We start from the raw sequence: 12,500 nt of genomic DNA on the forward strand, positions 1-12,500 counted from the left end.
GCACAGGACGTACAGGACTATGCCGGACCACTCGTGGCACAGAACGCCGCTCCGCATACCGCGGAACCTGCCCCGTCCCATGCTGCCATGCCTGAGTACGGGACGTTGGTTCCGCTCTCCTTCCAGGCTCCGCCAACCTGCCTTCTGGGCCCCCAAACCCGGTGGCCTCCTCTCCAAATCGCCCTGTGGCAGCCTCCTGCTGCCCAGCCGCCCATGCCGTGTGCCCCCCCCTAAAAATGTTTTGGGGTTGCCTCTCGTCCTTCCGACGATGACACTGCTGACGCCGCTGCTCCTCTCTCGCCAGGGCCTTAATCCTTGCCCATGGCCCTTTGCCCCCGAGCATGTCCTCCCAGGACCACGATTTGCCCACCTGGGCCATCGCCAGCCTCTCCATCTCCTTTCCTGGCGCTTCCTCCCATGTCCAGTCTGCCTGTTCCTGGACACGCTGCTTGGTCCTGGTACGGTGGGTTTTTCTGTCCCGATCGTCAGGGAGAGACCAATGCGCAGCGTGTTGAACGAACATGTTACTTTATTTAATTAAAGCACGAAACAAAACAATAAACGACTCGTAACGTCCTACGGTAACAATGACCGACACGGAACAAAAACCCACAAACACAAAGTGAAAAACAGACAGTTTAAATATGGCTCCCAATCAGAGACAACCAGCCAACAGCTGACACTCGTTGCCTCTGATTGGGAGTCACTCAGGCAAACATAGAAAACAACAAACTAGAACCCCCAACATAGAAATAACCACATAGAATGAACACACCCTGGCTCAACAAATAGAGTCCCAGAGCCAGGGTGTGACAGTACCCCCCCCTAAAGGCGCGGACTGCGACCGCGCCTCAATACGAGCAAAACAGGGGAGGGCTGGGTGGGCATTCCTCCTCGGCGGCGGTTCTGGCTCCGGGCTTGCCCACCACCCTCCAACAAACCCCCCATAGCGCCCCTGGTCCGGTCTGGCCCCGCTGGCTGGAGCTGGACTGGACGTAGCAGGAGCGGTAGGCTTCAGCTCCTTAGTGGAGCAGTTGAGCGGTACCTGATTTGGCACCGATGACCCAGGCACGGGTTGTGCCGGACTGACGACGCGCACCTCTGGCTTGGTGCGTGGAGCAGCAACTGGCCGGACCGGTCTGACGATGCGCACCCCTGGCTTGGTGCGTGTAGCAGCAACGGGCCGGACCGGGCTGACGATGCGCACCCCTGGCTTGGTGCGTGGAGCCGGAACGGGCCTCACCGGACTGACGACTCGCACCCCTGGCTTTGTGCGTGTAGCAGCAACGGGCCGGACCGGGCTGACGATGCGCACCCCTGGCTTGGTGCGTGGAGCAGCAACTGGCCGGACCGGGCTGACGACTCGCACCCCTGGCTTGGTGCGAGTGGCAGGAACGGGCTGAACCAGGCTGACGACTCGCACCCCTGGCTTGGTGCGAGTGGCAGGAACAGGTTGGACCAGGCTGACGACTCGCACCGTAGGCTTGGTGCGAGGGGCAGGAACAGGCCGGGCCGGGCTGGCGACGCACACCGTAGGCTTGGTGCGAGGGGCAGGAACAGGCCGGACCGGGCTGGCGACGCACACCGTAGGCTTGGTGCATGGAGCAGGGACAGGCCGAACCGGGCTGTGGAGACGGATAGGAGACCTGGAGTGAAGAGCGGCCACAACCCGTCCTGGCTGAATGCCTACCCTCACACACTCTGTGTGAGGCATCCGCACAGGACGTACAGGGCTGTGTACCCGTACTGGCATAACAGCACGTGACACTGGAGCAGGATATCCGGGACCGCGGAGAGGCATTGGAGACCACGAGCGTTGAGCCGGCACACTCCGTCCTGGCTGCATACCCGCCTTCGCACGACACGTGCGGGGCGCTCGCACAGGACGTACAGGACTATGCCGGACCACTCGTGGCACAGAACGCCGCTCCGCATACCGCGGAACCTGCCCCGTCCCATGCTGCCATGCCTGAGTACGGGACGTTGGTTCCGCTCTCCTTCCAGGCTCCGCCAACCTGCCTTCTGGGCCCCCAAACCCGGTGGCCTCCTCTCCAAATCGCCCTGTGGCAGCCTCCTGCTGCCCAGCCGCCCATGCCGTGTGCCCCCCCCTAAAAATGTTTTGGGGTTGCCTCTCGTCCTTCCGACGATGACACTGCTGACGCCGCTGCTCCTCTCTCGCCAGGGCCTTAATCCTTGCCCATGGCCCTTTGCCCCCGAGCATGTCCTCCCAGGACCACGATTTGCCCACCTGGGCCATCGCCAGCCTCTCCATCTCCTTTCCTGGCGCTTCCTCCCATGTCCAGTCTGCCTGTTCCTGGACACGCTGCTTGGTCCTGGTACGGTGGGTTTTTCTGTCCCGATCGTCAGGGAGAGACCAATGCGCAGCGTGTTGAACGAACATGTTACTTTATTTAATTAAAGCACGAAACAAAACAATAAACGACTCGTAACGTCCTACGGTAACAATGACCGACACGGAACAAAAACCCACAAACACAAAGTGAAAAACAGACAGTTTAAATATGGCTCCCAATCAGAGACAACCAGCCAACAGCTGACACTCGTTGCCTCTGATTGGGAGTCACTCAAGCAAACATAGAAAACAACAAACTAGAACCCCCAACATAGAAATAACCACATAGAATGAACACACCCTGGCTCAACAAATAGAGTCCCAGAGCCAGGGTGTGACACAGGCTGACAGGCAGACAGACAGGCAGACAGACAGGCAGACAGACAGGCAGACAGACAGGCAGACAGACAGGCAGACAGACAGACAGACAGACAGACAGACAGACAGACAGACAGACAGACAGACAGACAGACAGACAAAGAGACATGACAGAACCAAAATCTCAGTCAGTCAGACTTGTCATTTAAGTTTCTGAGGATGGTTGCGCTCAGTGGATAGTTCCCCAAAGTGGCTCAGAACAGAAGCATTGCTGCCTTGCCTCGCTGTGCTGCGGCACTGCCTGTCTCTGCACTCTAGGTGTGGGGAAAACGGGGCATAATGTTTATGCATTAGATTTCAATGGTTCCTTCAGGCAAGGAAATCCAGATTCTAAGGTGTTCAACTGCCAGCAGGGATCTGAGAGACTTTTCCTTCTGTCTATGGTTATTGCTGAGTGACACCGCTTCGCTCCGCATCCTCTCAACATGCAGGTGGGGATGTAAGAGCTAAGTATGCATACACTAGACTCCCCTAACGCGCTTTTACACTGTCGTTCGATATTATTTTGAATCTCATATTCTATAAAGCGCATATGCGGAGTGTCTAAAGTGTTTTGAGTTATACTAAACAGGAAATATATTGAATATGTCTAGTCTAAAATGAGGTATCTATAAAAGGTGTAACAGACAAACCAATTTTAGAGACATTTCTGTCTCTTTCAAGAAAACAGCAAGGTTGAAGTACTCAGCTACATTGTCATACTCTCTACAGTAAGGTTTTCATACCATACAACTCTCATGTGTGTAACTTAGCCGGCACAGTAACTTTCTATATGTGTTCTGTATCACTTTGTCAGCACATAGTATAAACAACCTAAGGCCTCCCCGCTTCTCAAACTCAGATAAATCCTCTATCCTTCTACTTTGAGCGGAGAAACGGGTTGTTAGCACTTTGAGGCGAGCTAGCTATCAGAACATCCTCAGAATTACGCTGAGCCCAGCAGCCATACAGTATTACAAATTAAAATGGATGCCTGGGCATCAATGGAAGGCTTTGAAGAGCTTTTAATGAGCAGATCGCAAGAGTTAAACATTTAGAACTGGTGGAAGTGCCACCGTCAAGAGAAGAAGGGGGAACGGGGGGAAGAAGGCGGGAAAGAAGAGGAGGATGTCTTTGATGCTGGGAGATATCTGCGGGGCAGTGCTGGAGAAACGGTACATCCAGGGATGGTCTGAGGTTTTAAAACGACTCAATTGATTCAAGTCTGTTTCCTTTCCTACCTACAGAACCAGGTTTGATGGAGCAAACCCCTCACTGATTGTGTCTCGTCTGCTGTACTTTATATGTTTCAATAGAGACTGGGAAACAGAAGGGACAGTTTAGATAGAGAGCTAGATAGAGACGGGGGAGTCAGAGAGGTCAAAGGAGACAAGGCAAAGAGTTCAAGAGAGAGGGAAAAGGGATAGAGAGAGACAGACAGAAAGAGAGAGAGAAAAAAGATATTGTAGAGGGAGGTTAACTCACACAGAGAAAGGGGTGTATCAGAGAGAGACAGAGGGAGAAAATGAAAGAGAAAGAGAGAGAGAAAAGTGAGAGAGGCACAACACACAGAGAGATGGAAGTGTTGTGCCTCTAAGTCGACGGAGGAAGCAGCGGGAGTCTAGTGCAGCTTTGAACTTACCCCCCATTAGAATGCCTGATGGAGGTTTGAATAGAACTGTTGAAAGCAACCAGAGCATTTTTTATGTTAATTTGTTTTTGTTGTGTGTGTTTTTTCCTCCCTCTCCTTTCCTCTTCTTCTCGGGCCAACTTCGAAATATTTTATAGTCACACCCAATTTAACACAGAGATAAAGATACTTTCTTCCAGTTTTCTTTCTTGTTTCTCCTCTCTCTCTCTCTCTCTCTCTCTCTCTCTATCGCTCTCTCTTTCTTTCCCTTTAAGTTTCAGCGTTCCTCACTTTTTCTAAGAGAAGGGTGATCAGTATTTTCATGGTGTTGTTGGGTTCATGGTCATTAGAGAGAAAGTTTTAATGTGCGCTGAATTCCCCACATCTCTCATAATCACTATGTTGTTTTATGGTGTGCAGAAACAAATCTGGAGAGAAAGACAGATTTTATCTCTTCACATTTACTACAGCAATTTGCAGGGGTTTTGATATTTTCCTTGTTTCCTCTGGCACACATTGTCAAAGTGCAGATGATGAGATATGTCTGTTTAATGCGTGGCAGTGTCACAATGACGTTGTGTATAGTAGTGTTATCTGGAACAAAACACTGAGTCTCTTAAACAATACTTCATTGTACTCACGTTTTCACAAATGTAGCTTGTGTTAGTGGCATACATTGTAATGACGGAACCACAAATACATTAATGACACAGAAACACATGAAACTATTGTACCCTCACTAAAAATACTTATCGCTATTTACTATTATTACCACTTGTATACTTATAGCTTTTAAATCATAACTCAGCAAATAAAAAGCTACTTCTAATCTATTCATAAAATACTGAGCAAAAATATAAACTCAACATGCAACAATTTCACAGATTTTACTGAGTTACAGTTCATATAAGGAACTCAGTCAATTGAAATAAATAAATTAGGCCCTAATCTATGGATTTCACATGACTGGGAATACAGATATGCATCTGTTGGTCACAGATACAGTGGGGGAAAAAAGTATTTAGTCAGCCACCAATTGTGCAAGTTCTCCCACTTAAAAAGATGAGAGAGGCCTGTAATTTTCATCATAGGTACACGTCAACTATGACAGACAAAATGAGAAAAATAAATCCAGAAAATCATATTGTAGGATTTTTAATGAATTTATTTGCAAACTATGGTGGAAAATAAGTATTTGGTCAATAACAAAAGTTTCTCAATACTTTGTTATTTACCCTTTGTTGGCAATGACACAGGTCATACGTTTTCTGTAAGTCTTCACAAGGTTTTCACACACTGTTGCTGGTATTTTGGCCCATTCCTCCATGCAGATCTCCTCTAGAGCAGTGATGTTTTGGGGCTGTCGCTGGGCAACACAGACTTTCAACTCCCTCCAAAGGTTTTCTATGGGGTTGAGATCTTGAGACTGGCTAGGCCACTACAGGACCTTGAAATGCTTCTTACGAAGCCACTCCTTCGTTGCCCGGGCGGTGTGTTTGGGATCATTGTCATGCTGAAAGACCCAGCCACGTTTCATCTTCAATGCCCTTGCTGATGGAAGGAGGTTTTCACTCAAAATCTCACGATACATGGCCCCATTCATTCTTTCCTTTACACGGATCAGTCGTCCTGGTCCCTTTGCAGAAAAACAGCCCCAAAGCATGATGTTTCCACCCCCATGCTTCACAGTAGGTATGGTGTTCTTTGGATGCAACTCAGCATTCTTTGTCCTCCAAACACGACGAGTTGAGTTTTTACCAAAAAGTTATATTTTGGTTTCATCTGACCATATGACATTCTCCCAATCCTCTTCTGGATCATCCCAATGCACTCTAGCAAACTTCAGACGGGCCTGGACATGTACTGGCTTAAGCAGGGGGACACGTCTGGCACTGCAGGATTTGAGTCCCTGGCGGCGTAGTGTGTTACTGATGGTAGGCTTTGTTACTTTGGTCCCAGCTCTCTGCAGGTCATTCACTAGGTCCCCCCCGTGTGGTTCTGGGATTTTTGCTCATCGTTCTTGTGATCATTTTGACCCCACGGGGTGAGATCTTGCGTGGAGCCCCAGATCGAGGGAGATTATCAGTGGTCTTGTATGTCTTCCATTTCCTAATAATTGCTACCACAGTTGATTTCTTCAAACCAAGCTGCTTACCTATTGCAGATTCAGTCTTCCCAGCCTGGTGCAGGTCTACAATTTTGTTTCTGGTGTCCTTTGACAGCTCTTTGGTCTTGGCCATAGTGGAGTTTGGAGTGTGACTGTTTGAGGTTGTGGACAGGTGTCTTTTATACTGATAACAAGTTCAAACAGGTGCCATTAATACAGGTAACGAGTGGAAGACAGAGGAGCCTCTTAAAGAAGAAGTTACAGGTCTGTGAGAGCCAGAAATCTTGCTTGTTTGTAGGTGACCAAATACTTATTTTCCACCATAATTTGCAAATAAATTTATAAAAAATCCTACAATGTGATTTTCTGGAGAAAAAAAATCTCAATTTGTCTGTCATAGTTGAAGTGTACCTATGATGAAAATTACAGGCCTCTCTCATCTTTTTAAGTGGGAGAACTTGCACAATTGGTGGCTGACTAAATAAAAAATTTCCCCACTGTACCTTTAAAAAAAAGGTAGGGGTGTGGATCAGAAAACCAGTGCATGGATCAGAAAACCAGTCAGTATCTGGTGTGACCACCATTTGCCTCATGCAGCACAACACATCTCCTTCGCATATAGTTGATCAGGCTGTTGATTGTGGTCTGTGGAATGTTGTCCCACTCCTCTTCAATAGCTGTGCGAAGTTGCTGGATATTGGCGGGATGTCTGGTGAGTATGCAGGCCATGGAAGAACTGGGACATTTTCAGCTTCCAGGAATTGTGTACAGATCCTTGCGACATGGGGCCGTGTATTAACATGCTGAAACATGAGGTGATGGCGGCGGATGAATGGCAAGACAATGGGCCTCAGGATGTCTTCACAGTATCTCTGTGCATTCAAATTGCCATCGATAAAAGGAAATTGTGTTCTTTGTCCATAGCTTATAACTGCCCATACCATAACCCCACCGCCACCATGGCGCTCACCCACACAACGCCAATCACGTGGTCTGTGGTTGTGAAGCCGGTTGGACATACTGCCAAATTTTCTAAAAGGACGTTGGAGGTGGCTTATGGTAGAAAAATGAACATTCAATTCTCTGGCAACAGCTCTGGTCCGGCAGTCAGCATGCCAATTGCACGCTCCCTCAAAACTTGAGTCATCTGTGGCATTGTGTTGTGTGACAAAACTGCACATTTTAGAGTGGCCTTTTATTGTCCCCAGCACAAGGTGCACATGTGTAATGAACATGCAGTTTAATTAGCTTCTTGATATGCCACACCTGTCAGGTGGAAGGATTATCTTGGCAAAGGAGAAATGCTCACTAACAGGGATGTAACCAAATTTGTGCACAACATTTGAGAGAAATAAGCTTTTTGTGCATATGGAAAATTTCTGGGATATTTTATTTCAGCTCATGAAACATGGGACCAACACTTTACATGTTGCATTTATATTTTTGTTCAGTGTAGATTAATATACACTGAGTTTACAAAACATTAGGAACACCTTCCTTATATTGAGTTGCACCCCCTTTTGCCCTCAGAACAGCCTCATTTCATCAGGGCATGGACTCTACAAGGTGTCAAAAGCGTTCCACAGGGATGCTGGCCCATGTTGACTCCAATTGGCTGGATGTCCTTTAGGTGGTGGACCATTCTTCATACACACGGGAAACTGCTGAGCGTGAAAAACCCAGCAGCGTTGCAGTTCTTGACACACTCAAACCAGTGCACCTGGCAAATCTTTTGACTTGCCCATTCAACCTCTGAGTGGCACACATACACAATCCATGTCTCAATTGTCTCAATGCTTACAAATCCTTCTTTAACCTGTCTCCTGACCTTCATCTACACTAATTAAAGTGAATTTAACAGGTGACATCAATAAGGGATCATAGCTTTCACCTGGATTCACTTGGTCAGTCTATGTCATGGAAAGAGCAGGTGTTCCTAATGTTTTGTCCACTCAGTCATTTATATGACGATAACATGACTGAGGATGACTGATTATTGTTGATTGTCAGAGTTGTGATGGTGATAGTGAGGTGAGGCTGGCTATGTGATGGAGCCAGGTGCTTGGCTTTGGAAGGGAGGGGTCCATGTCAGACATACTGTAACTTCAGAGGATCCACTATACAGGACCAGTGAGAGGGGGGAGGGTGGTTCACTCTGACCTCTAACCTCTGGGCCACTCTGACCTCTGACCTCTAACCTTACAGCTCCCATCTGGTCGGTCACATCTAAGAGCCTCTGAGAGCCAGCCTGGCACCTCCAGGATCCCCCCAGCCTTTGTCTCCCCTCTCCCCCATCCTCGGTGACAGGTTCTGGGGACACGTCTGTGCTGGGTGTGGGGTGGGCTGGGTCTGGGATGGTGAGTGTGTAAACAACAGTGGTGTGTGTGTGATCTGGTGTCACATGAAAGGCTTTACCGTGGGGCTGACGGCCCGCCGTCTAAATGTTTACCCCTCATATTTATGTATTTATGCAGGGGCGGCTTCGGCTCAAAGGGCTGTATGGCTGGAGAGGAGGGATGGGGGGAGGGGAGGGGGGCTGAAGTCTGGAGCCAGGGACTGATCGAGTGTGGGTGGGGGTCTGGGGAGGGTGACAGGGGAAACAGAGGGGAGACGAAGGGGGAGAGCTACAGGGATCGGGACAGCTGGAGAGCGATGGTGCTGATTCAGAGGCTGTAGCTTCAGTCAAACCTGCCTGGAGTCTGGGCTCCTCAGGTCCTGGGGTGGTTGGATACAGGGTTAGTTAGGTGGTTGGATACAGGGTTAGGGTTAGTTAGGTGGTTGGATACAGGGTTAGGGTTAGTTAGGTGGTTGGATACAGGGTTAGGGTTAGTTAGGTGATTGGATACAGGGTTAGGGTTGGTTAGGTGGTTGGTAACAGGGTTAGGGTTAGTTAGGTGGTTGGATACAGGGTTAGGGTTAGTTAGCTGGTTGGTTGGTTGGATACAGGGTTAGGGTTAGTTAGCTGGTTGGTTGGATACAGGGTTAGGGTTAGTTAGGTGGTTGGATACAGGGTTAGGGTTAGTTAGGTGGTTGAATGTGGAGAGAACAATGGAACCACTACATCACTGATGTGAATACAGGATTCATACTAACACACAGTGGGAGACATAGTCAGATTGACATGCACACACACACGCTACACAAACGCACACACACACACACAGACACACTAAAAGACACACTGTCCTAGAAGGGTCATTTGCCATTTCCTAATGGAACATCATAAAACAGATGAGACAGCAGCTGTAGAAACTAAAAAGTAATGAGTCAGGTTAATACAACTGTCTTCATCATCATTTCATGAGGGTGTTCCACTTTGCTATAGTGACTCCATGCTCCTTCTCTTTGAAGTTCAGATTATAAATGCATCCAAGAATGTTGGAGTATAATGCTTGGATTATGTTGAGTCTCCATTTCTCATGTAGGTTAGTATGAAAAATCAACTGAATTGTATGTTCTTCATATATCAGCTATAAACTCATCTATGCCCTACAGTATATTTTTCTGATGTTTTTTTTCTCTGACAGGTGTTTATTGCTGTTGTAAAACATGGAACTAGATCCTCCAGCGACTGGTTGTACAGCCTTAATGGCTACTAAAGGGGAGCCATTATTTTGTGTCAAATTGAGACACAGGGAAAAACCCAGTGTTGTGTAAAATCCTGTTCGTCTTCCCCCTTTTCCATAAGCAAACTTCAACTCTAGATGACACCACCGGGTGGCAGAAAAGAGCCCCCTTTGCAGTCCCCCATGGAATCTACATTTACATTTACATCATTTAGCAGACGCTCTTATCCAGAGTGACTTACAAATTGGTGCATTCAACTTATGATAGCCAGTGGGACAACCACTTTTTAAAATTATATTTATTTTTTTATGGGGGGGTGGGGGAGGGAGGGGTAGAAGGATTACTTTTATACTATTCCAGGTATTCCTTAAAGAGGTAGGGTTTCAAGTGTCTCCGGAAGGTGGTCAGTGACTCCGCTGTCGTGGGGTTGTGGGGGAGCTTGTTCCACCATTGGGGTGCCAGAGCAGCGAATAGCTTTGACTGGGCTGAGCGGGAACTGTGCTTCCGTAGAGGTAGGGGGGCTAGCAGGCCAGAGGTGGATGAACGTAGTGCCCTCGTTTGGGTGTAGGGTCTGATCAGAGCCTGAAGGTAAGGAGGTGCCGTTCCCCTCACAGCTCCGTAGGCAAGCACCATGGTCTTGTAGTAGACGCGAGCCTCAACTGGAAGCCAGTGGAGTGTGCAGAGGACCGGGGTGACATGAGAGAACTTGGGATGGTTGAACACCAGACGGGCTGCAGCGTTCTGGATAAGTTGTAGGGGTTTAATGGCACAGGCAGGGAGCCCAGCCAACAGCGATTTGCAGTAATCCAGACGGGAGATGACAAGTGCCTGGATTAGGACCTGTGCCGCATTCTGTGTGAGGGTGGCAGGTAGCTTAGTGGTTAAGAGCGTTGTGCCAGTAACCGAAAGGTCGCTGGTTCTAATCCCCGAGCTGACTAAGTAAAAAAATCTGCCGATGTGCCCTTGAGCAAGGCACTTAACCCTAATTGCTCCTGTATGTCGCTCTGGATAAGAGCGTCTGCTAAATGACTAAAATGTAAATATAGGTAGGGTCGTACTCTGCGAATGTTGTAGAGCATGAACCTGCAGGATCGGGTCACCGCTTTGATGTTAGCGGAGAATGACAGGGTGTTGTCCAGGGTCACGCCAAGGTTCTTTGCACTCTGGGAGGAGGACCCAATGGAGTTGTCAACCGTGATGGCAAGATCATGGAGCGGGCAGTCCTTCCCCGGCAGGAAGAGCAGCTCCGTCTTGCCGAGGTTCAGCTTGAGGTGGTGATCCGACATCCACACTGATATGTCTGCCAGACATGCAGAGATGCGATTCGCCACCAGGTTATCAGAAGGGGGAAAGGAGAAAATGAATTGTGTGTCGTCTGCGTAGCAATGATAGGAGAGACCATGTGAGGAAATGACAGAGCCAAGTGACTTGGTGTATAGAGAGAATAGGAGAGGGACTAGAACTGAGCCCTGGGGGACACCAGTGGTGAGAGCACGTGGTGCGGAGACAGATTCTCGCCACACCACCTGGTAGGAGCGACCTGTCAGGTACGACGCAATCCAAGAGTGAGCAGCGCCGGAGATGCCCAACTCGGAGAGGGTGGAGAGGAGGATCTGATGGTTCACAGTATCAAAGGCAGCAGACAGGTCTAGAAGGATAAGAGCAGAGGAGAGAGAGTTAGCTTTAGCAGTGCGGAGAGCCTCCGTGACACAGAGAAGAGCAGTCTCAGTTGAATGACCAGTCTTGAAACCTGACTGGTTTGGATCAAGAAGGTAATTCTGAGAGAGATAGCAGGAGAGTTGGCTAGAGACGGCACGCTCAAGAGTTTTGGAGAGAAAAGAAAGAAGGGATACTGGTCTGTAGTTGTTGACATCGGAGGGATCGAGTGTAGGTTTTTTGAGGAGGGGTGCAACTCTCGCTCTCTTGAAGGCGGAAGGGACATGGCCAGCGGTCAAGGATGAGTTGATGAGCGAGGTGAGGTGAGGTAAGAGAGAAGGTCTCCGGAAATGGTCTGGAGAAGAGAGGAGGGGATAGGGTCAAGCGGGCAAGTTGTTGGGCGGCCGGCCATCACAAGTCGCAAGATTTCATCTGAAGTCAAAGCATCTACGACATGGTTGATTTCACAATTCAACTGAAGCAAGCAGTTAGGTAACAGAAAGCCTACCTTGAAAGTGCTTAAACACCAATAGGAATGGGGCCAGTGGTTTACACTGATATCATATTACCATATCATATTTACGGGATGCACAGAACAGTATCGCTTTCAAACCAAGCTAGATACCCACTGTATCATTGTCAAGCAGACAGCATTAAAGTGAGGCTGTTGTTAGAGTGGTAACTGGGACTGCACTGAACATTCTGTTTGTTGAAATCTATACACTGTGAAAGGAGGGAACTGTATGTTGAACAATAAGTTATTGGGGAACATACAGTATATGTAGAATTTTGTCTTTCATTAATTAATTTTTTCACAAGGATGTGTTATC

The sequence above is a fragment of the Coregonus clupeaformis genome, chromosome 7 (genome assembly GCF_020615455.1).
Source record: "Coregonus clupeaformis isolate EN_2021a chromosome 7, ASM2061545v1, whole genome shotgun sequence".
In the NCBI taxonomy this organism is placed as follows: Eukaryota; Metazoa; Chordata; class Actinopteri; order Salmoniformes; family Salmonidae; genus Coregonus; species Coregonus clupeaformis.